Genomic DNA, 23924 nt, shown 5'->3' with positions numbered 1-23924 from the left:
TCTTGAATGCCTCTAAAGTAGAAGACTCCACAACCTCCCTGGGCAGCCTGTTCCAGTGTTCTGTCACCCTCACTGAGAAGAAGTTTCTTCTCAAATTTAAGTGGAACCTTTTGTGTTCCAGTTTGTATCCACTACCCCTTGTCCTATCATTGGTTGTCACCGAGAAGAGCTTGGCTCCATCCTCCTGACACTCACCCTTTATATATCTGTAAACATTAATTAGGTCACCCCTCTGTCTCCTCTTCTCCAAGCTAAAGAGACCCAGCTCCCTCAGCCTTTCCTCATAAGGGAGATGCTCCACTCCCTTAATCATCTTTGTTGCCCTATGCTGGACTCTCTCCAGCAGTTCCCTGTCTTTCTTGAACTGAGGAGCCCAGAACTGGACAGGTGTGGTCTCACCAGGGCAGAGTAGAGGGGAAGGAGAACCTCTCTCGACCTACTAACCACCCCGCTTGTAATACACCCCAGGATGCCATTGGCCTTCCTGGCCACAAGGCCACAGTGCTGGCTCATGGTCATCCTGCTGTCCACCAGGACCCCCAGGTCCCTTTCCCCTACACTGCTCTCTAATAGGTCATTCCCCAACTTATACTGGAACTTGGGGTTGTTCCTACCCAGACGCAAGACTCTACACTTTGCCTTGTTATATTTCATTAAATTTTTCCCTGCCCAACTCTCCAGCCTGTCCAGGTCTCGCTGGATGGCAGCACAGTCTTCTGGCATATGAGTCACTCCTCCCAGCTTAGTGTCATCAGCAAACTTGCTGATAGTACACTCTATTCCCTCATCCAAATCATTGATGAATATATTGAATAATATAGACCCCAGTACTGACACTTGAGGCACTCCACTAGATACAGGCCTCCAACTAGACTCCGCCCCATTGACCACGACTCTCTGGCTTCTTCCCTTCAGCCAGTTCACAGTCCACCTCACTATCTGATCATCCAGATTGCACTCCCTCAGTTTAGCTGTAAGGATGCTGTGGGAGACTGTGTAAAATGCCTTACTGAAGTCAAGGTAGACCACGTCCACCGCTCTGCCATCATCCATCCCTCTTGTTATGTCCTCATAAAAGTCAACAAGGTTGGTCAAGCACGACTTCCCTTTGGTGAAGCCATGTTGACTGCCCCTAATGACCCTCTTATCCCTGATATGCCTTGAGATGGCACCAAAGATAAGTCGTTCCATCGGTTTCCCAGGGATGGAGGTGAGGCTGACCGGTCTATAGTTAACTGAGTCCTCCTTCTTGCCCTTTTTGAAGACTGGAGTAACATCAATCAATTTTATTCCTTTTCGTATATCATCAGCAGCAGTGTACGAGCATGTCTGAAAGGCTGACTTAGCATGTCAGCCTGATACCCAGTTAGCCATAATGGAGGAATTGAGAGTTAGGGGCTGGCAGACCCCATACCAACCAGACCTCATATACAGGTGTTACTGGACTGTAAATCTATTGGAGGAACGAAGCTGGGCTTATGAGCTGTGGCTGCAGGAAGGAGATATGTTACCTCCATTTTCTTTTGCCAATATAGGAGAATTCAGTACCAGCCATTTCCAGATACTTCATGTGTTCTCCACATTACCGAGATAAGTAGATCAGTCAAACTGAACCCTAAAAATAAGTACCTAGTAAAAGTCATTTATCACTAGTTCAAAAGAAAATTCATCTCTTTGGCTTTTTTCTAGCAAGTCTTTTTCTACCTGACCATTTTAGTAACACAATAAGCAAGAAAGCCAACATAATTCTACTTACTAACTCCAGTACTGTTTTTATGTACCAGGAACACAGCATTTGCATTGCATGTGGATAAGTTTGTGACTATGAAAATGTATCTCTGAACGTGCATTCTGAGGGGCTAAACCGTTGCAGAGTTTTCCTTGCTATGAAATGTTCTCAGTTTCACAGCTTTGGTGAGAAAAATCAAATTCCAGACAACTGTGCAAAAACAAAGAAGTCACAAAAGGAAGCCAAGTGAAACTTGCTGGTACCAAGCCCTAATTTCATTCTAGCTGTGGCTTTAAACAGGAAACCACTGTCCAGGCAAGGTGTGCCCAACAAATAACAGTCTGGCATGGAAAAATAAACATAGACTTCTTAATCATGCTAGTAGGTAAGCAGTCACCTGGTTTGGAAAAGATAACAGTTGATAATGCACACCACATAACTACCTAACCAGACGAGTTATGCTGAAAAAAGAAACTGTTTTAATTATTCATTTTCTAACAAATTACCAGGTCAGCACATTTGCATGTTTTGTGCTTCCTTTTTTTTTCTTTTACGTTTTTAGTATTATACAGACATATTGGTGAAAAATATTGGAAAGCAAGTCATGCTTCCTATGAAGTGATGAATACCATCTCTTATTGATATGATCTAAGCTAAAAGGGTCACTAAACTATAAAATCAGGTAACAATTTTATACGCAACCCTTTTAATGTTAAATGTTAACTAGCACTGACTTGGAATGGAAGATGATGTAGTTCCCCTATGTGTCTTCTACTATCTCACAGACAGGATCTGTATGTTTTCTCATGTGGCCACAGTTATATATACATATCTTAAAAAAAAAAAAAAGTGCACAACAGCAACTCCTTTTGGTCTTGAAAGTAATTCAGAAAGTTTTCTTTTTGGAATTACAAAGTTTTGTGTTTAGTGGTGCTACTTAATATAGCCCAAGATCCCAAGTGCTACCATAAAGCTTACCAATTTTTGCTCAAGGAGCAACCTAGGACACATTTTATAAAGAGAAATGTGTAACAATGTGTCTGCAGAGGAAACAAACAAACAAACACCCTACTCAAACTCTGCTGCACACCCAATTCACCTCTGAACAAGGAAGGAGCTGAGGATGAATGACGGTTATTAGTCATGGTAATTAATGGAATGCACAAGGTGACATAGTGTGATAAGGGTGACACATACATCCACACAAAAGCTGGACCAAATAAATTTACACTGGAGAGAGGATAATTCAACAATGCTAGAAAAATGATGGAAAATCACTCCTGTTCAGTTCTTGGCATATCCTAGATCACACAGTTCACATGTAGCTTATTATAAGTAATCAAGCTCCTCTTGGAAAGATTGACTGAATCTATAGGAATCTCTGCTAAAATGTAATAATCCAGAAGCTTAGGAGAAAGGTTTTCTAATTGTTGCTAAAAGGAGAAAAGGAACAATATCATTCTTCTCTCTGATGACCAATGACAGAATCTGAGGGAATATCAGGAAGATGCACTAGAGGAGGTTTAGGCTGGACATTAGGAAAAGGTTTTTCCCCCAGAGGGTGTTGCAGCACTGGAACAGGCTCCCCAAGGAGGTGTCACAGCCCCATGCCTGACAGTGTTCAAGAAGAGACTGGACAACACCCTCAGACACATGGTGTGACCTGTGCGGTTGTCCTATGCAGGGACAGGAGTTGGACTCAATGATTCTCATGGGTCCCTTTCAACTCAGGACATTCTATGATTCTATCAATCCAAAGAGGTTTTTGAATATTTTAACAACTTGGGTTTTTTCTTTTTTTAAGTTTAGATTCTGAATGGGAACAAAGTATCATATTAATTTTAATTAGCATTTCAATGGTCTTTGTTTTCTGATAGTTCATTTATGATAAAGTTACTTTTTTGACTGAATAAAATATTTATATCCTTATTACTAGTGTCACTGCAAAGAAAAAACAAACAAATAAACACAACAACAAAAACTCAAAAAAACAGAACAAAATAAAACTGCAAAGCCTAAAGTTGGGAAAATTCTGACCAATTAAGCTGAGTCTGAAAAGTAGAGTTTCACTCAAAGAGGTCTCTTCTGCCTGCTATTTAGCTCATACTGTTTTAAAAGAAAGAAAACCTGGTATATATTATTTGCAAATATTGCTCTATATAAATTCAATGTGACTCCAAAATATACTAGAGGAAACAGCACACAAAGTAACAATCACTTAAATTAAAGGATCTTCTATTACCATATTGTGCCTTTTTTTGTCACGGAGGACAAAGAAACCCTTCTCTTCCCCCTGCATTAGATATCCACTGCAGAGAGCCTGACCAGCTGATTCTTCCCAGCCTGAAGCCAGGTGAACGTCCTGGGCCACCTTGACAGTCCCAGTTTTGCTGCTGGTTTACCACAAGGTGCTTTGGCATGACGTGCATGGGGACGGGCTGTGCTCTCCTGGCCTTGGGAGCTGAGGTGAGCTGAGCTGATCCATCCTCTGCCACTCATGTGCTGGTATGACTGATACCCTGCTGACTGTCAGGAGCAGGGCTTCCTCCCCATTGAAAGGGCTGAGCTTGAAGTGGGAGATTATCCCCTTAGGAATAATTTTGGGGTTTGTTTACTAATTCTGCTCTTGCCTCACATGAAGTGCAGGATCTCATTGCTATGATTTGTAGGTCTTAGGTGTGTTTTCTGAACATGGGTATCTTTTCTGCTTTTCCTGCCCCCAGGTTCATCCAAATTTTGATGTAATATGTGGCTGTCATTGGGATACAGATAATTCCATTTTGACCACACTTTTATTTCAAGTGGCTTAAAACCCAACCGTTTCAGTGTTGCACTAGCATATATTGGCTAAACAGAAGCCCTGCTCTTACTCTAGAAGTTTTTCTCTTCATTTGTATTTCACACTGGACATATCTTTCCTTTATAACAGAATATGTATCAATTATTTACCACTATATTCTCTCACAAAAAAAATGCCTTTAGGCATATGAAAGAAATTATGAAGATGTGCTCAGCACTACATTTATAGCTGAATATCATATGAGCCTGAACAAAAGTCATGAAGTTTTACACTGGACTCATCTGCATTCTGATCTATGAGGAACTCAAACTGATATAAAAAAAAAAAAAAAAATTGGAATTGTTTCTGTAGGTCAGCAGTGTTAGATTCAGTGTTACAAACAAAATTTCACTTCACTGCAAAGTTATAAAGTCATTGATATCTCATAGAAATACTGCAGGATCTTTTGCCTTTTAATTAATGTTAGCCACTTAGGCAGGTAAAAACATGGAACAATATGTGGACAGCAAATCTAAAGACATACAGGTATATTCATATTAAAGACATTGGATCTACCATCCAGAGAACAAGAAAATCAAGAACAACAAAAAGCCCTAACCAAGACTAGCTAGAAAAACTAACTGTCAATGGCAATTTATATGAAAAGAAAATGCCCTGAACTGAACACAGTTCAGCTGTAAATGTAAGGAAAAGTCAGAGTTAAAGCAACTTCAACAATGTTTCCTCTAACCTTATAGCAACACAACAACCTTTTATTTTTATCTGTTTATCAAGAACTATTTTACATGCCTTGCTGGCTTACTTACATTGTTGGCTCATTTCTTTACTGAGATAATGAAGAAGGATGTATTCTCTAAACTGTGTATTCCTCAAGCATTAACCACAGCAGCAGCAAAGCCTAGGGAGAAAGTTTGAGTTAATCTCTGTAATATCCCACTTTTTATATAATTGTTAATGAAGCCAAACCCTGTGAAGGGGTTAAATATCTTACCTTATATGGAATTTGTTATTTTTCAGTATATCATAATAAAGTTATACCTTACTGCATTTTTCATGGCTAACATATCTTTTTTTCAACTTATACTTTGATAAGCTTAGTGTACAAATTCAGGAAACAAAATGAGCAGACTCAGCAAACAAGAGTCTAGAACTTACCCACTATGAACCCAGGATACACTGATATAACTAGGAAATTTGAGATATGCCAGTCCAAAGCATTTTTTCCTCTCTGGTACATACACATTATACACATCACTTATTTATTACTTCAGCAACTTTTTTTCTGCTGGTTCTTGTCTGGCTGTTCCTTTCACAGCACCTCTCTTACCTTTTCCTCAGTATCTGATTTAGTTTATTCTGTTCCAGTTCACTCTTGAGCTAATGATCAGGGATATACCCATGCTGCATAAATAGCCAAGATTTGAATAAATTAACTCCTTTATTAGGATACCCTGCCCACCACAGCGCACAACTCAGCAGGTTATAATTCACTGAAGAAGCTGCTCATCAAATCCTCAGCATTCAGAAGTTAGCAAATGATGCTCATTTACAACAGATAACATCACATAATAGAAGTCAGCTTTGCAATATTTAGACAAGTCAAAGACCTGCCAAGAAACAGAACTGAATGGCAGTTAAAAGCAGTGAAGGGTAGAAAACCAGCAACAGCTATCAAACCATTTAATGCCTTTAATGGTGGTGCCTCAAAAACCATTTTAGTAGAATCTTCCTGAGATCTATTCTTTCCAGCTTGTGAACTCTTTTTTCAATACGTAGCCTGACTCTTAATACTGTTTTTTTAATGATAAAAACTGAAGGACTTGTTTATAGAAAAAAAAAAACAAACCACACAGTAGATTTATGAGTAATATTACTCCCATTAAGTCAGTGTTTGTAACTTTAAAGCAAAGAAAGCCACATTCATATGAGAAGTCTTTCTCAAGAAACGGCAGCATGGTGTAATTTTATTACGTGATGAATGTACAAAAATGAAAACAACTAGAAATTTAATTGAGACCAATGATATATATTCCACTGCATTAAGACAAATATCTAGAGTTAATATCTTACAAAGCTCATGTTTTTTTAGCTTGGATTATGTAAAGGAGGTACCTCACATTATCTGTAACAGGAACAATCACTGGATTGAAGCTGTAGACGTTACAGTTTCATAAGTCTCTTTGTAACCCTTGCACTTTGACATAGTCAACCATTTTTATGAGATCAGATAACTTATGTCAGTTACAAAGCTGGATTTTAATTAAAGCAGAAAACTTCTCAAGTTTAGATGTTGCCTCTCCTCATTTTCTGATACCACCTATGGGGTCAAGTCCACAGTTCACTTTCAGAAGTGATCAACAACAGCTATGACAGCTGAGTCTGTGTTATATAAGGAGGTGCCTTTGCAAAAACAGTAAGAACTTATATTAAATACAAGCACCATCATGAAGGATATCTCCCCTTCATTGGCAGCTTTCTTTCCAGTGACAGGAACAGGCACGCAAGTTTATAGAACACGTGTTTGCTTTAAATTTTTTACCTGTCCCATATTCATTTTTTTTCCTACAATTTTCATTCCTATAGAAATGGAATCATATTTTCATTAGTAATAAGCAACCTAGACTATAAAAAAAGAAAGAGACTTCAAATTATGGATTTAATTCTGTCCAGCGCCCACTGAGTTCCTATTCTTATGTCCATTCTGTCATAGTCTAACCTTGTAAGTTAAAAGCCTTACTTGTAGAAATGCTGGATTTTTCTTTCCAGTCTCCTTTTTTTTTTTTTTTTTTTTTAAGGCCATGATACAAACCTTTAGTCCAGACAGTTATTATAGTTCCTTATTTTCTCAGTTATCCCACAAAAGCCAACAAATATATTTGTGGAGGGACCTGCTACAGAATTAGTGAAATCCAAGCCACACCAAGGTTATGGATCAGCTTTCTAAAGATCCCAGTGGGGCCAGAATTTCATCTGGAAAATAACAGTTTGAAGAATCTGGTCATTGAACTACTTTTCATACATGTTTCTTTTAAAAAGTTAGACAAAGAAACCTTACACAACCACCAAACACCAGCTCTGGTGCTGACTTTATTTTCTCCACCTGGTAAACTAATAAATCACAAGACACATCATTTGCTTTTGGCTACAACTGAACATTCTTTAAATCTTATTAGAATATTTATATTGGTATACTTCAATACAAACCTTTTAACATCCTTTCAAAAACCATCTTGATCTTCCCTTTTTCCAAGTTAATCAGGTTTCCAAAACCATCAGAATTAATCACAAAAGGTCTGTGCTTTCACTGGTCCCCAGTAAAATGTCAGCAGCTCTATTTCAAGCGGGGTAATTTTATAGTATTTTACTATTGTCCCTGTAAACATATAGTAATGGTGAAGGCTAATCCAACTTCTCTACCCAGGGTATCAACCTTTGTCTTTATTTTGTCACCATCAGCATCTCTTTCCACACCTGCACATTCTTCTTTTCCTCATTTCTAGCCAGCTCACTACAATCTGCTTTCATTGATGGAGAAAGATACTAGAAACTTAGTAAATAATCTGTTATCATATTCGAAAAGACAATAGCTTTCCAGCTTTCCAACTATTTTTGACCTACTGATATTTTTTTAAAGGCATTTTCCTAAAACAAGGGTCTCCCTCAACTGAAAAAATGTGGTAGACTTGTTAGCCTCTAAGGAAGACATGTAACCTTTATACTAAATAGTCCCTATAACAAATGCAGAAGAAGATGCACCTTATGGGAGTGAGGAGAGTTCTTACAGTTTTGCAGGTAAACAGGCCCTATATATGACAATGCAGAATGAAGTGTTTGCTTTTGAGTCCCTTCGTAATCTTTCTGTTTAACTGTTATTCCTTCCTGAGACTTTCAACAGCATTCCTGTTTTCCATTGCAAAACAAGGTAACAAGCATGGTTAGGAAACCCTAATGAACTTGTTCCCTGGCTCTTGTCGATCAGCTTAGGCACTTACAGTTTTATATCAAATAACTTCACATTTTATTTGCCACAAAAACAAAGGGTTAGTAAGAAATTCTATTTCTATAGGAAAACTTAGCGTCAAACAAGAATGTGTTAAACTTGTATAATATTACCTGGATCAAAAGAAACTTAAACACATGGAATTGATTCACTCATGATTTCCAGCATTCAAGTTTTTTTAGTAGTTTTGCTTTTAAGTACTCAAAAGTGAAGGTGTCAGTTTTTCAGCCACAGTACAGAAATATTTGAGGAGCTAACTCCTTATGTTCCTTAGCCTGATTGTAGATATCTAAACAGAATTTGTGTCTGTTTGAAAGCCTTCCTAAACTATTAATAAAACTTCAATATTGGGCATAAACCTTCTATATTTAACAAATTTTGCATACTTTCTCCATTCCTGACAAAGGTAAATCATTGGTAGAGGATTCTGACCTTTGAATGTGTCTCCATTGAACTAATCTCCAAGAAGAAAGATATGGTATTTTTTCAGTGTATAATGGACAATGTAGAAAGATATGAACATTACAATTAAATAATTTATTGTAATGTTCTGTGATTTTTAAATCAGATTGCAATTTTATTCTGAGTGTTGTTTTATTCTAAGTGTTGTTCCTAATTCAGATTTAAGTATATGTAAGCATATATTCAGAATTAACACTTTTAAATTTTTTTTTACTCTTTATGATTTTGTCTTTCTCTTTACTGCTAGTTATGCTTCAGCACCAGTAGATGGCTCTGCTTGAATCCATTCTTAAAGCTACGGCAGCCACATAACCAATTCTGCCAGCTGCCAAGAGAAAAAAATGTGAAGGCAGCTGAGGAGTTTATGTTCCAATTACTTTCAATGGGACTTTAGCAGATTTCAAAAGCATTATCAACCATTGGTTCTTTTACTGATGGCTGTTCAGATTATTTTTTTCTTGTTGTGCTTAATGTCTCAGGCTTTGTGATTTATATTTAACTACTTAATGATGTATTAGGTAAAAACATCATTTACATAAATTAATACACTACACATATATGCTCAACAATACAAAATACATCAGGTTTGCTTCATAACTTCCCTTAAAGAAATTGCAGGCTTTTATATCAAAAATTCCCATAAACTGTAGCATACTTTCAGAAATCAGGCCCCTTCTTTAATTGCACACAACTTTATTTTTATCAGATAAAAAGAAACATTCATATGGGATAATGGAAGAATTTGACTCCATATATAGGAAAAGCTGTAAGTTTTAAATTCACATCTAAATTCTGGTAGATATACAAATATTATGGTAGTTATACAAATATTATTACACAAATACAATATTATACAAGTATTATCTGTTGCGAAGAAAAAGCATGCATAAATACAGTCAATAACATTTTTCAATAGAAACACAGGTGTAAGTTTACCTCTGACAGGAATAGCTGGTTCTTTGGTTTATTGAATATAATGGTGTAAGTAAATAGTCCATCATATAGATAGGGAAGTTGTGATACGTGTAACTATGTTTTCACTCTTAGAAATCATAAAGAGAGATTTTTAATAGCTACTAATGAAATGTTTGTTGCAAAAACAATCCAGCAGAAGATACATTGAATGTGACAGAGATCAAATAATCTCCACATGCTCCTGTTTCATTCAGGTGTTATTGATATTGAGTTTCATAAGCATCACTCCTTTTCCTGCTGTGGAAATATTCCTGCTTAGATCACTACACAAAAGATCAAAACTCAAGAATAGCAATGTCAAAATCTTTGATATTTTTAAATAATACAATAACAAGAATATTTTTAAAATTATGGTTTATAAATCTCCTCTAACTTGCAGCTAATACAATCAGAGGAAATTGTTGTTTTAGTTTGTATAAAAGGTATTTGTGTTTTTCAGACTGAGACTTTACAGAAAACAAAATCTTCATGAAGTGAGCAGAAAGATGCTTCAAAAGGACCATTTTTCATGTAAGTTACACCTATACAGATCTGGTTCTTGCTGACATAGCAAACTTCCTTAACATGATCATGCTAATAATTATTGCTTATATCTGTCTGTATCTGAAGTTTAAAATTCTTGCTGATACATCTGCTGAGCTGGGTTTCTTTCTTATACTGGATAGTCTTGTTTACAGTTATGTTAATATTTTACTAGGGCTTAAAATTCAACATGATTTACAACATACAAACCTCAGACTCGGCTGCCCCAATGGTATCGCTACAGCTTCTGTTGCTCCAGTTTGCTTGCACATCGCCAGCATCCTGTAGGCAGGTACAACTGAAAAACTCTTTGGGCTGTGCTTTCTCCTTCCACTTTAACCACTCTCTAATCTGGTGTGGACCTTACCTGCCATAAGCAAGACAGCAACTGAGAAGCACCAGGGAACCATATTATATCAGATCTTCCCAGCTGTGAGTCATTAACTCCATCCATGATACTGAATCATTTTCTAGAACTGGGATGATTATGAAGAAATCCCGATGAAATATACACACAAATTCCTGGCAATCAGTAAGTGCTGGCTTCCCTTTATTTACTACAAGTTTTTTTCATTTCTTTTATATGAATCTTCTGAATTCTCACAACATCTCTGTACAAATGTATTGGACTCCTTGGTTTTGAGATTTCAAGGAGACTGCTTTTTAGATCCTGTCAGCAACTGAATACTTTAAATTTCCACTGACTTCAGAACCCCCTGACTAACTACTGATGTGGATTTGAATTGTAATTTTGTTGTAATGTCGGGGCTTTCTCTCATTTGTGTTAAACTTTCCACTACACAGAAGACAGATTTATTTTTTTTACATATTAGGAGTTTCACTGTTAAGAAAAATTTATGTATTCCTACAGATCTTTACAGATACTTTTTATTTTAATAAGGATTTATCTACTACTCTTTCATCGTCAAAATACATTCCTGTTATTAAATGCACTGCATTTAAATACTTGTAAGATAAATATAGGATACAGATAGAGACATTCAATTAAGTGCAGCTTTACTGTGTTAACTGCTGTAAACGTCCCCTAGAGCAACTCTAGATACTATGTCCTCAGCAAAAAGTGCTTGAACTTACATTCCTGTATGAGCCAGCAGTATTGTTTCCTTACCTGCTAAAGTTACTTAACCAGTTTGACCAGGATCTAGTATCCTCCTGACTAAAGACTTAACTACTCTATTGAGAGCCCTCCCTTTCCACAGCCAGCCGAGTAAACGTTTACACTTTTTCCTAGGCGAAGCAGTGACAGTTCATGGAGCTGCCCTTCACAAACCTTGAAGTAGCTTTCATCTTGCTGGCTTTTGTCATTTTCTCCTTGTTTATCCTGGCTTCCATCTACAGTGACCCACATGACAACAAAGAAGGTAATAATCTAAAAGAAATATAGTACTTTACAGGTTTTATTAACTAATATTCTAAGTATAGGGTTTGTGATAAATCTTGTGGGTAGACTTATAGTACATAATACTTTAGCTTTACAAATACCATATGAATGGCAGAGAGCAATCAGTTAAGGGTTCAGTAAAAGTCACAAGTGTAGAAATTGCATTAAGGTATGAGAACAAGACTTTTTACAGCCGGATCTGCCCACTTGGACCGCGCTGTGCCACACAGTGGAGAGCAGCACTGTAAGTCACCTCCCAGTCAGTAAGTGGCCGGTCTCCTGTTACAGGCATGGCTTTTTCCCTAGCAGCAGTTCTGCTTTGTAGCCTGAGAAGTTATAAAATGCTTAGACTGGCATAACTGAGGATATTCTTGTAATCAAGGTAAATGCTTGGGTTTTTTTAGGCTGAGGCCAAGTCTCTCCTCCTCTTTAAGAGTGAAAATGCTACTAAAAGCATGGGGGGTGTCTTTCCCATTCAAAAGGTCTTGAAATCTGTTAAAAAAAACAACCCTTAACCCAATCCCCTGCTAGTTCTACAAAGGAGATTTAACATAACCTTACACCACCAGCGGAGAATTCCCTTGTTACAGGCGTAGTTCTATCAGAGTCACCATCATGCCACCTAATCCCCTGTTGGCAGGAGCCGGAGTGCAAGCAGGGTGCTCTGGCCATCCCCACCAACAAAGCAGTTCCTTTCTTCTTCCAAACTGCTCACTGGATCACCCCAGCCCTCCTGAGCTTCCTCAAGCAGGAGGCGGGGAGGAAGGAGAGGAAGGAGGGACGAAGTGGCTGAAGTAATCTCCTGCGGCACACAGTAACAGAGCTGTTGGTTTCTGCCTTATCTGATGGTAACTAATCCTGCGGTAATTTGATTTCTGCCTAAAAAAAAAAATAATAATCTGTTGTATGGGCATTTTGCTGAACAACCCTATTGGAGTGTTCTTAACACGTGTCATCTCGTAAAACTTCAGGCTGCTTAATAATTTGTGAAACAATAGTGAGCAGCATGAAAGGTAAATAAGTGTCACAACGTTTGCCGCTTGCATGCCAATTAGGTTTCTTTCTTAGCCTTCCGCTCCCTTAGATTTTACATCATTTCTACACAGAAGGGGAAAGTATCAGAAAACAATGCATGTTTCTGTGGATAAAGTGTAGTTGCCATGAGAACTGACCTCATTGAGACAGCATGGACACGAGCAGGTTTTCCTGCAAGAGGTCCTTTGTACTGACATGGCAAGAACAGCAACTCCTCTAATGAGGATGGAGGAAGTATGTGCTACAAAGCCTGCAGTCCCCATGGCAACAAACACATTTTGTGCAGGCATGAACGGGAAAATGAGACACACTTTCACCTGTCTATAACTGACATGTCTTACAACATTAAAAAGGGAAGCTAATGGAATCGTTTTGAATTTAAATTTATGCCTGCCAGTGTGCAAAGGACAAGGTTAGGTCTCCTTCCTTTCTTTCAGCTTCCTGAGTGTCAAAACTGCATGAGAACTTTTCACTTGTTCTGTTTTATTACTACAGCCATGCCTTCTGTTCACAAAGTAAAAGCTAAATCTTCTGCTGAGCACTATATGAGAGCAGGATCCTGATGCAAGAGCTCATAGGTGCCAAGTCTTTGTGGACTCAGTAGGGATAGCTCTTCACATGCCAGGTTAAGGACAGAGAGCAAAAGCCAACAAGAATGCAAATTGTTTGGACATCTGTAGTGGCTGTGTCCTTCTGAAGGAGATTGCAGCATGTGCGTCCAGCTGCTCTATGAGAAAGGCTAAACCTACTGTCACAACTTACATGGAACATAATTGTCATGCCCTAGTGCCACTGTTGCTCTTCTGTATAAGGAATAACAGTAGGGAAGCAGTCTGATGCCTTCTTATATTCTTTCTGGTGTGTAGCAGGTAAGCCTTTACTTCAATTCCTTTAACTATTTGACCTGTATGCCTCTCAGGAACCAACCCACAGCTCCTCAAAGCAAAGAGCAATGTGCTTTACACAGTTGTGTTCTAAGAAATATATAAGACTACAGATTTATTGTAGAAAGGTAAAAGGGAGTAAGACATTAATAGCTTATGATGCATTTGCTGCCAAAGAGAGACAGTCATTAGAAGAGCACAGTTTCAAGTAAAGTTCATGCAATAAATCTCCCACCGGAGGGAGTTCTCTAGTCATCGAGAGCCTGTGCTACTTGAAGAATTCTCTTGCAAAGAGCAGAAACAACACATGAATTCCTGGAAGCCTGGCATTCTCAGCAGTATCTGCTAGAATTGATATCTCAAGTCTGAAGACTGAAATACCTGTCTTGCCATTCATATCTCTATAGCATGACACGCTATTCCAAACACAGGTGCATGCAAGGGAGTGCTATTTACTTAGCAGATTTTTGCCTCAGGAAAACTTGATTTCATATGCACTAATTGTAGTCAAATAAATTTACAGGTTTTTTCCACTTAACACAGAATAATCGAATGGCAATACAAGATACTATCAAGCTATACTTGTCCATAAAATTTGTTTATTGTGATCTATAAACATTTTTTTTCCAGAAAAGAAAAGCAATTATACATACAGAGGAAGAAAAGGAAGGATTGCCCATATTATACCACTATTTTTAACAGCTACTTAAGTTAAAATCACTTAAATTACTTAAGATGCCTTTTTTCATACAGATGCCCTGATGTGTTCTCTCCCCACTGGTACAAAATCCTTAAATCTGCCTCTGTTACAGAAATCTAGGAAAGGATTCTGTCTAACAAGATTTTCTTTCCATTATAAACTGCTGGAGAGAAGGCCATGGAGTCACATGGAATACTGCAAGCACCCAAATCTGCAGACAAAACCCCTTCTGTTTCTCTTTCTTATAAAAATAAATGCTCAAGCAAACTCAGTCATTACCCATTTGCAAATAGCAGATTATTTCTAGAAAAATGACATCAGCAATTTCTGGAAGTGAAAACTGCCAAAATCCAACTAAAGGGAACAATAAATGTTGTACTTCAGCTACTACTTTACAGAAAGAAAAGGGTAAGGGCCAAGTTCTGAACATTGCAAGAAATAAATGAAAAAAAAAAAAAAAGGTAACATTGGGAGCATTGCTTTGTACTAGTAAGTAAATCTGATTACACCAGGGAACAAAATGCTGAGCAAAAGGAAAAACTGAATAATTTTCTTAAATTATTAGGAATTCCTAAATAATTTTAAATTAAAAACTTTGCATTACATTGTAAAGTTTTTCACAGGTTTCCATGGAAACATCCCAGCTTCATCAGTCCTCACCTCCTCACCTGTGTGTTACCTACAACACCTACAAAGTATAATTTCAGGAATAAAGAGACTTGGCTGTGCACTTGTGTTTATTAGCAAAAATATCAAAGCACATAACAGCAGTGTTAGATTTGTAGAAGGAAACCTGGGGAACTAATGTTTAACCTTTCTTTAGTCACAAAGGGACCTTCTTCGCCATCTTGGTAACAACACTTAGTGACATATGTTGATTTGATTGTTTAGAATCTCTTTCTTGCCATGAGGAGGGGCAATAGCACAATCCATATGCTTGACACATTCTGATCTAGAAGTCAATATTTTCAAACTCTAAACCAGCAAAATAGTAAGTTTTAGAGAGTTTTTGTTTGGCGCTGTCCCATGTGGTGGCACAATTAATAATGTCAAAGACTGTGGGATTACACAGTCACTTAATGTCTTTTTTCTTTCTGCTGCTTAACAATTCTCAAGCTGCTCTCAGGTCTTATTAAAGATTGCATCGCAGCATAGAATAATGCAATTAGTATTTTTTAGGCTTTGTTATGATCAACACCTCTCTTTAAACACTGTTCCTTCTGTCATTAATGTTTGATTTTGACCTGTGTGAAAGGTCTTTAAAATAATTCAAGAACCTCTCTAATAGGAGGACAAAACTATACCCATATTATAAAATATTCAGAAGTATCCCAGCTATTTGAGTAGCAAGATGACAGTAAAATTTCAGTTCATTCGATAAAAAATAATTTGAAATGTTGGAGTTTACATTCCTTGTTTTAAAATCAAACACAAATGTTTCTTACAACTCTTGTTTGATAATATAGCAGTAAAATGAAGGTATTTTTCAATAACTATTTTAAACACTGCAATAATACCCTTATGCAACTTATAATACGGTTTACACTACATTATGGACACAGAATAGGCATTTTTATAATGTTTTTTAAATTTAATAAAATTACTTGAACATATAAGACTCCTCAGCATTTGGCATACGTCCCTTTTACTGCTAGGAGTACTTAGAAACGAAGTTTAGTGAAATCAGTGGGAAAGACTCACTTGAGCTTCAGAATCAGAATCCATTCAGAATCATTTTTAGGAATGACCAGTCATAGCACATCACACCTCAGAATACTATTAAAGTGCCAAATAAGTAGCCATGACATCCTTAGACATATAAGAGGATAAAGGCACATTCCAGCTTTCCCTTATTTTTTTCTTTATAATTGTAAGTTTTCTTATTTTCTTATTACTTGAGAACATCCTAAATTCATGCTTTGAGGAAAACTCACTACATGCATATCTGTTTCTTTCACTCAATACATATCTGCTTCTTTAACTCCTTCTCTAAAGGTTAGCAAGTATTTGCTAATGGGCACTGTCACAGAAGACACAACGCAAGATGTACCTTTTAAGCTGATCCTGTATGTCCTGTAGCCTGTATGCTGAGCAGGAATCCGTCTATATTGGGTCAAACACAACTCTGCACAAAGCATTGACTCCCAAATCCCACCATATGCTGGTCAATAAGTGCCATCAGGCCTGTGCAGGAGGCACAATCTGCCTTCTTCATGCTGGGCTCAGTGCTTTTCCAGTGGTACAAAGTCACCAGAGCAACATAAACAAACTAATTCTTCTTTTCAGAAGACTCACTTGTGCACCTTCCTCTGGGCAAGGGCACAAACCACAGCAGAAGCCTATTGAATTTTAATTATTTTCTGCACACTTGCAACAGGATAGATTGTGCTTTCAGCTTAGGTTGTGATTTGGTGAGTTAGCACTTGGTTTGGTGTCTTTAGATTCCTTTGAGGAATACTGAAATGAAGTCTTCTACTTCCTACATGAATGGTCTTAACTGATGAGTGATGGCTGTGCTCCTGTTCCACTGGAGGACCTGTGCCAAACTGCTTGAGGGTTGGACAGAAAGCGCTGAAAAGGCACATTAGCAGGAAGAAGATTCACAGGACAGCACAGCAGAACCAGAATGGGTGCTTGGCTAATTATATAATTTACCTGGCAGGAGGAAAACCCTGTAGCAACAAGTGCTTCTCCTCCCAGCCTCTCATTCACTCAGTATCAGCACTGGGAGATGCTTCCATTCATAAACATCACCTGCCAGTGCCCTGTCACGTGCAGACTGAATTCAGGATTTTGACTCAAAAAACAGCACAGTGAGCAGACCATGCAATGCCTTGTGCTGACTGAAATTAAATGGACATATTCAAAGACAGTTATATCAAAATCAAATACAAAATTCAAGGGGTCTGGGTCATTAGGAGCAAGATAGTTTTCTTTTCTTTTCTTTTCTTTTCTTTTCTTTTCTTTTCTTTTCTTTTCTTTTCTTTTCTTTTCTTTTCTTTTCTTTTCTTTTCTTTTCTTTTCTTTTCTTTTTTTTGTTTGTTTTGTTTGGTTTGGTTTGGTTTGGTTTGGTTTGGTTTGGTTTGGTTTGGTTTGGTTGGTTGGTTGGTTGGTTTGGTTTGGTTTGGTTGGTTGTTTTGTTTTGTTTGTTTTTTTCTGAGAAAATATCTGGAGAAACCTAACAGGCCTACAGCAAGTCTTCCCACACACAAACATATTACCAGAGTGCTTTCAGGTCATTCCTTTGCCTCCCAACATATAGGCTGTACAGTTTACTAACTACCTTTGTGGTAAAACTCAAGGAAAGTAAGCCATCTTTGAAAAGCACTATGGGGAGGGAAGGGAAAGGGGAAAGGGGAAAGGGGAAAGGGGAAAGGGGAAAGGGGAAAGGGGAAAGGGGAAAGGGGAAAGGGGAAAGGGGAAAGGGGAAAGGGGAAAGGGGAAAGGGGAAAGGAAAGGAAAGGAAAGGAAAGGAAAGGAAAGGAAAGGAAAGGAAAGGAAAGGAAAGGAAAGGAAAGGAAAGGAAAGGAAAGGAAAGGAAAGGAAAGGAAAGGAAAGGAAAGGAAAGGAAAGGAAAGGAAAGGAAAGGAAAGGAAAGGAAAGGAAAGGAAAACAGCTCTATGTTTTCAAACTGATGATGTGGGAGTTAGAACTGAACATTAAGACTTTCCCAGGAATCCCTAAAGAATTGGTCTATATTATTTTAAGACTAAACTCAATCCATATTGAAGTCATAGTGACGTAGTCATAGTCATGCTTTTGAATTGTTGGGTAATACTCATGGATGGGATGACGTTCATATTAAACTCAGAAGTATACAACAGTTTTCCTCTCCCTGGGAGGTAAATGTTGCTGATAAATATATAGAGATGCCAGAGAATGCCAGAGAAGTTAAGGAGTCCTTCCCAGATTAGAAAACTAACAGTTTGGGTTGGAGGAAGACAATATATAAGAACACTCCACCAGCTCCTGTTCTCTTTCCTGTTCTCTTTTCCTTTAGTAACATGATACTCTTGTACCCCATCTGTGTGAATTGTGTTTAGAAAGGGCTTTTTGAGGACTATGTTCTGCAAATACGATGGAGGTTTCCAGTTCTGTATGTGCAGAAGAATTCATATCTGAAAGAATATAGGAAGAAAATGGCTCACAAATCTCAGGAATCTCTCCTGGCTTTGTGCCCTACTGCAAAGCTGCCTGTATGAGCATGTACTCAGACTCACTTTGTAGCTAGAAACGTGTGAAATGTGTGTCTGAATTAGTTCACAATTCTGCATGGCTCTTATGTTCCTTTCTGTTCCCCTGAGTTCCCACTCTACCTCTGCCTCCACAAAACCCAGGCAGCTCTCATCAAGTAAAGAATAGTGGTAGCTGTCAAAGCATAGATAAGTGACCTTAGGTAGGCTTTTGCACAACCTGTCTGGAATCTTGGAAACATACCTCAAAATAGAAATTGTTTTCTTTTAATTTCCTGTGTTCTTCACTATATAGTCTTGAATTCCATATAAATTTTGTTTGTGGCTGATGGAGTGGGAAGAAAAGGTGGGGGTAGATTTCTGTGAAAATGTCATAAATCTGTGCTCAAACTGGTGTAGAACAAAGAATAAGTTTTTGATGCATTGATTTTTAAAAAAACTCAATTTCTCAATTTCTCTAAATATTTTCATTACTCAATAAGGCTGATACCTAGGGTTAAATAGAAAAATAATTTATAAAACATGTTTTTGAAATGTCAGGTCTTTTAAATCAGTATATTTCCTCATCATTATTTGATTTCATGCATCTTCCATCTAAAACCAGTGAGGAATCTACTAACCTCTAAGTTGAAGACTTCCATATTCCCTGTTGCATAGCAGAGGATGCTCCTAACTTCCATAAACTTCCTCAAGAAGCTTTTCCAACATGATGGAAGCTAACAAAAAAACAAAAACAAAAACAAACAAACAAACAACAAAAAAGCAAAACATTCAGAGATAGTTAATGGGATTTTCATAGAAGATAATCTAATGGGTCGTAAGGTGTGGAAGAAAGAGAAAATACTAGCACTCCAGTGGTACAAGGCAAAATAAGGCAAAGTTAGTGTAAAAAACCTAGCTGCTTTTCAGTGACCTCTTAATATCAAAAAAGATTTATAAAAACTGGACACATGGTGAAGCAACTAATATCAAGGGCAATAGAAATTAATAGTGACTAGTTAATCACAAGCACCCCCGTCCTGGTCTACTTTTCTACGACTGTGCATCACCTTCTCCATCTAGAAACAGTCTGCCTTGTCTGTTCCTCCATGTATAAACTTACACCCACATATATTAAACACAGGGCTTTTAAAGCTTCTTTCACTGAGATGCCAGCTAACAGCACTTTCCTTGCATGTGGGGCAAGTTAAGAACACTCACACAAACACGTGGGATGGCTCATCTGTAACTAGTCAGGCTGACATAATTTGGCCATGTTTGACATAGGCCATAGCCTAAATGAGACAAATGAGACTCATGAGCCCAAACAGAAAGAACGATTCAAAAAAAGGTATATTACCAAGGCAAAGACCTGAGTCCAGTAACAGTTCAAATACAGAAGATAATTAAAGAACAGGTTAGAGAAATATTTTAAGTATTGGATAAATGCATTTTGGAAGGCTGTAAAAATAAAAGTGCATATTTTAAAGATAAGAAGATAGGTGCCTAAGGACTTCAGGACCAGTCAGTTATGGAGAAAGTAGGGAGGAGTAGATGGAGATGAGGGAATAACAAAAAAACAAACAAAAACCCCCAAAACAAACAAACAAAAAAAAATGAAAGAAAATCAAACTAGACTTCACAACATCTAAAAGCACCAGCATTCTTCTCAGGGAATCTAATATTTTTCCTAGCTGCAAATTTATGTAGCAGGTCAAATATATGCTGGCCTCATTTTCTTTGATGGCAGATTGTACAGATCAGATATCAGAGCCTAAGGATGTTCAGCTTATGCAAAGACTGAAATTTGAAAACAACTAGTGGTGGTCCAAGAGAAAAGAACTGGAAATGGGGTAACTCCCTAATGATGAATTTCAGGGTTTGGATGCTATCAAAGCAGAAACTATATTCTATTTTATTTAGCTAATAAAGGCCAAATATCTGAAAACATGGACTAGGATGCATGTGAAACTGTAACATGAAGGAAATTAGTAGGCCTTCCCAGAGGAAAAGTGAACACCAAAGTAAGATAACATTGAAGATTGACAAAGTGAGACCTTTGCATAAAAATGGTTTATGAGTATATTTAAACACCTTTCACCTTCCTTCTTTTACAAAAGAAAATTTAAAAGGACCACAACAGGCTGAAGATATTGCAGTGTGAAAATAAAATGCAGGAAAAAGTCAATTTTCAGACAAAAAAAATATAAAACTGTGGTGAGACTAAAAATGAAAGATGCTGTCTAATAATCCTTCAGTCTTCATCTCTGTTTTATGCTCCAGACACATGAATACTATGGAGAAAACTGCAGAATTACAGACTAATGAGCTTAGCATGCCACGGCCATATCAGTTAGACCCCAACTTACAATAAATAATAGAAAAGTGGAGGCTGTAAAAGAAGGAAATTAATACTGATATGCAGAACCCAGAATGAAATAGTGAGTTTATACTATAGAGTGATTAAAACATGGGTAAGATATCCTGTTCTAATTTTGTTACACACTTGGTATTTTTTAGGATTGTAAGTCAAATAATGAAACCACTGCTCAGATAATAAACCTGAACAAACAGAATAATACTGTCCTAAGATTCATATGTCATATAGAAAGCTATATCCAAACGCAATTATAAATGAGCAAAGTGACCTTTTGAACAAGTTAACAGAAGTGGGAAGTAGGATACTCAATATGTCTGTGACATTTCTTCATATTTTCCAATATCAGAAGTATTTTAAAAGAAACATAAATGCCAATAGGATTTTGAGAAATCAGTATCAGATAATTCTGATAGGAATATCCCATGATGATGGCATTCTGAAGGAAAACAAATCCATTAACAAAAATACAATACACTTAAAAAATCAAAATTAAAAAAAAAAAATGTTTACACTTAACGATATCTAATATGTTGGTAATACTTCCAGGAAGTTATCTGTCTGCTATTAATGGAAAATGGATTCATAAGAATTTTTTTTTCAAAACCTTAGAATCTACATGTATAGACAATTCAATCGATTTAGTAACATGAGAAGTGTTGTAACTGTTTCACATGTTTACAGTTTATTGACCATTTTATTTTGGCACAGTATATCAAGGATATAAAATTAAATCTTTTTTGAATACTTATGATAACATTAACAGCCAAGAAAAGACAACCTTATAGAATATTAGGCTTTGATTTTATAAACTCAGAACGTGTGTTCAGATTTACAGCCCTTATTTCTCTTGATTTCGGAAAATTCACTACTACAAATCACGCTAATGAAATGAATACTTAACAACACTGCACTACTTACTTACCTATTTTAAAGAACAGTACTTAATGGTATTTAAACCACACTGAAAACCAAGCAAATTGTAATCTTCCATAGTGATAAAATTTATTCCTTCTGCTATCATGACATAAGGTTTTAATTATGCTTTGGAATTAGACTTGCCAAATAAGTTGCAAGTTCTGAACATTTTTAAAGTATTTTAATTCTAGTGGAGAAAACAGGTAGTTCTATGCCCGTAGAAATATATTTACTGCTAAAAAGAGAGGTGCTGTTTAACATTAGTTTGAAAGCATAATTCCTTTTTTTGAAACACCGAACAATCATGACACAACTTCCAGTCACAAATAGCTTGAAATAAAGGGAGGAACATTCTTTATTATTCCATATCTTTTCCACTGCCCATAGAGTTAATGTTTTGCTTTTGGCTCACAGTTACTTCTAATAAAGAAACAAGAACTTGGGAAACACACAGATGGCCAAATACTATCAATTATGTGGTTGTTTTATGTGGGCGGTACATAAAACATCACTGCTTCACTCCCTCATGTCAAGCCTAAAATCAGAAGGTACTTGGTGCTCGATAAGGCTTTTGCATTTTCTGTTTTTAAGGTATGTAAGAATTTTCTGACCTCCAAAAATCATTCTTGTCAAGTAGGAAAATTTTATGTAACATAACTTCTCAAAATCTAAAATGCTTTTCATTAATCATGGCTCTATTCTCCCCAGAGGAAAGCTCCACACAGAAAGAGTACAAGAAAAGGAGCAAATCCAAGAAGAAAAAGACACATTCAAGTATGACTGAAGTGGTTTAGAATATTACCCAAGTTCACTGAGGTAGCTCTGGAAGCTGGCCACCTGAAGACAGTGAGAAAAAGGAAGTGAGAAAGGAAGAACCAGATCATCCATCAGATGGAATCCAGACATGACAATTAGAGTTAATGAACCACGACCCATGAAGCTGCTTCAGCACCTTTTTACAACCCCACGTCATGGCCTAAATAAAACCACCAGGGCTTATTTTACAGAGCACATCTGCTCTAAATTCCAAAAGGAGAAACTTTTGATTCAGAAGATACGTTTGGTTTCTTCCTCACTTTTCAGTCATGTACATTTAACAGTAGTGAATTTACTTTTCTATCTGTTAAGTCAACAGAACATAGGCATCAGAAGATTTTTTTTTTTTTTTAACAATGAGACTACTATTGTAGTAGTTATTTAATTTACATTAACTTTAATAAGTTGCTGAAGCTGACTGAAAAGTACCAGGCAACTATTTTTTATATTTCTCCGGTACAATGGCATCTATTTTCAAGAACTGCTTTCGAGTTCAGATATTTAGAAAGTTTATAGTATGCTTTACAAAACTTAGGTTGATTTGCTGCATTTGAAAGGTGCCTTAGCCTTGATACTGAAGTCCTCCATTTCTTCACAGGGCTAATGAAACAATACCCCTTTCTCCCCCAGAGTTCAGAAGATCTGCTGAACTTCTAAGGCTGAGGTTGGAACTGATCCTTCTTGCCTTACAGATAAAGCATTTCTGCCATTTTTCAGTTTTTGGATCCTACCCATTTCCTTAGGTCTCAAGTACCAGTAGTACACCAGCACTGCTTCTTGTATGTACAAGCGAAAAGAAATGAGGGGAAGAACAAATAGCTCACAGACTAATTTTTGAAGACTCCCTTTCGCATATTAGGAGATAACTGAAGGAGCTGTGGACTGGGCTACAACATATAATATATTCAGGGAAGGAGAAGTCATTTTGTTCCTCGCCATAGAGACAAAAGTGAAAATATCAAGAAGTTGGCCTTGTTGTAACACAAAGCTTCAGATGGTAACTGTTGAGCAGCCTAATTATGATGCATCGTTTTCAAAATGTCGGTGCTTTTCAGGAAAGTAAAGAGAATGTCTTATTCTGTCAGATAGCTAATGTTAAACGTAATAAAACCGGGATTTGGGTTTAATACTA

The 23924-nt window shown here is 37.1% G+C and overlaps 2 long non-coding RNA genes across 2 annotated transcripts in view; one reads left to right on the top strand and one right to left on the bottom strand.

Annotated features, from left to right (window-relative positions):
• LOC110358794 (uncharacterized) overlaps positions 1-12734 on the bottom strand; it is a 23877-nt gene extending 11143 nt beyond the window's left edge. Inside the window, exons 1-2 of the long non-coding RNA XR_010472283.1 lie at positions 12452-12734; positions 5336-5427 (exon numbers count right to left, since the gene is read on the bottom strand). This is a non-coding gene — a long non-coding RNA (uncharacterized LOC110358794). The remainder of the gene's footprint in view (positions 1-5335; positions 5428-12451) is intronic.
• LOC102085853 (uncharacterized) lies at positions 11741-23924 on the top strand. The gene is made up of 2 exons (XR_272035.3): positions 11741-11870; positions 22685-23924. It is a non-coding gene; the product is annotated as an uncharacterized LOC102085853 (long non-coding RNA).

This window comes from Columba livia, chromosome 4 (assembly GCF_036013475.1).
Source record: "Columba livia isolate bColLiv1 breed racing homer chromosome 4, bColLiv1.pat.W.v2, whole genome shotgun sequence".
Classification (NCBI taxonomy): Eukaryota; Metazoa; Chordata; class Aves; order Columbiformes; family Columbidae; genus Columba; species Columba livia.
This window is presented reverse-complemented; position numbering and strand designations above follow the sequence as displayed.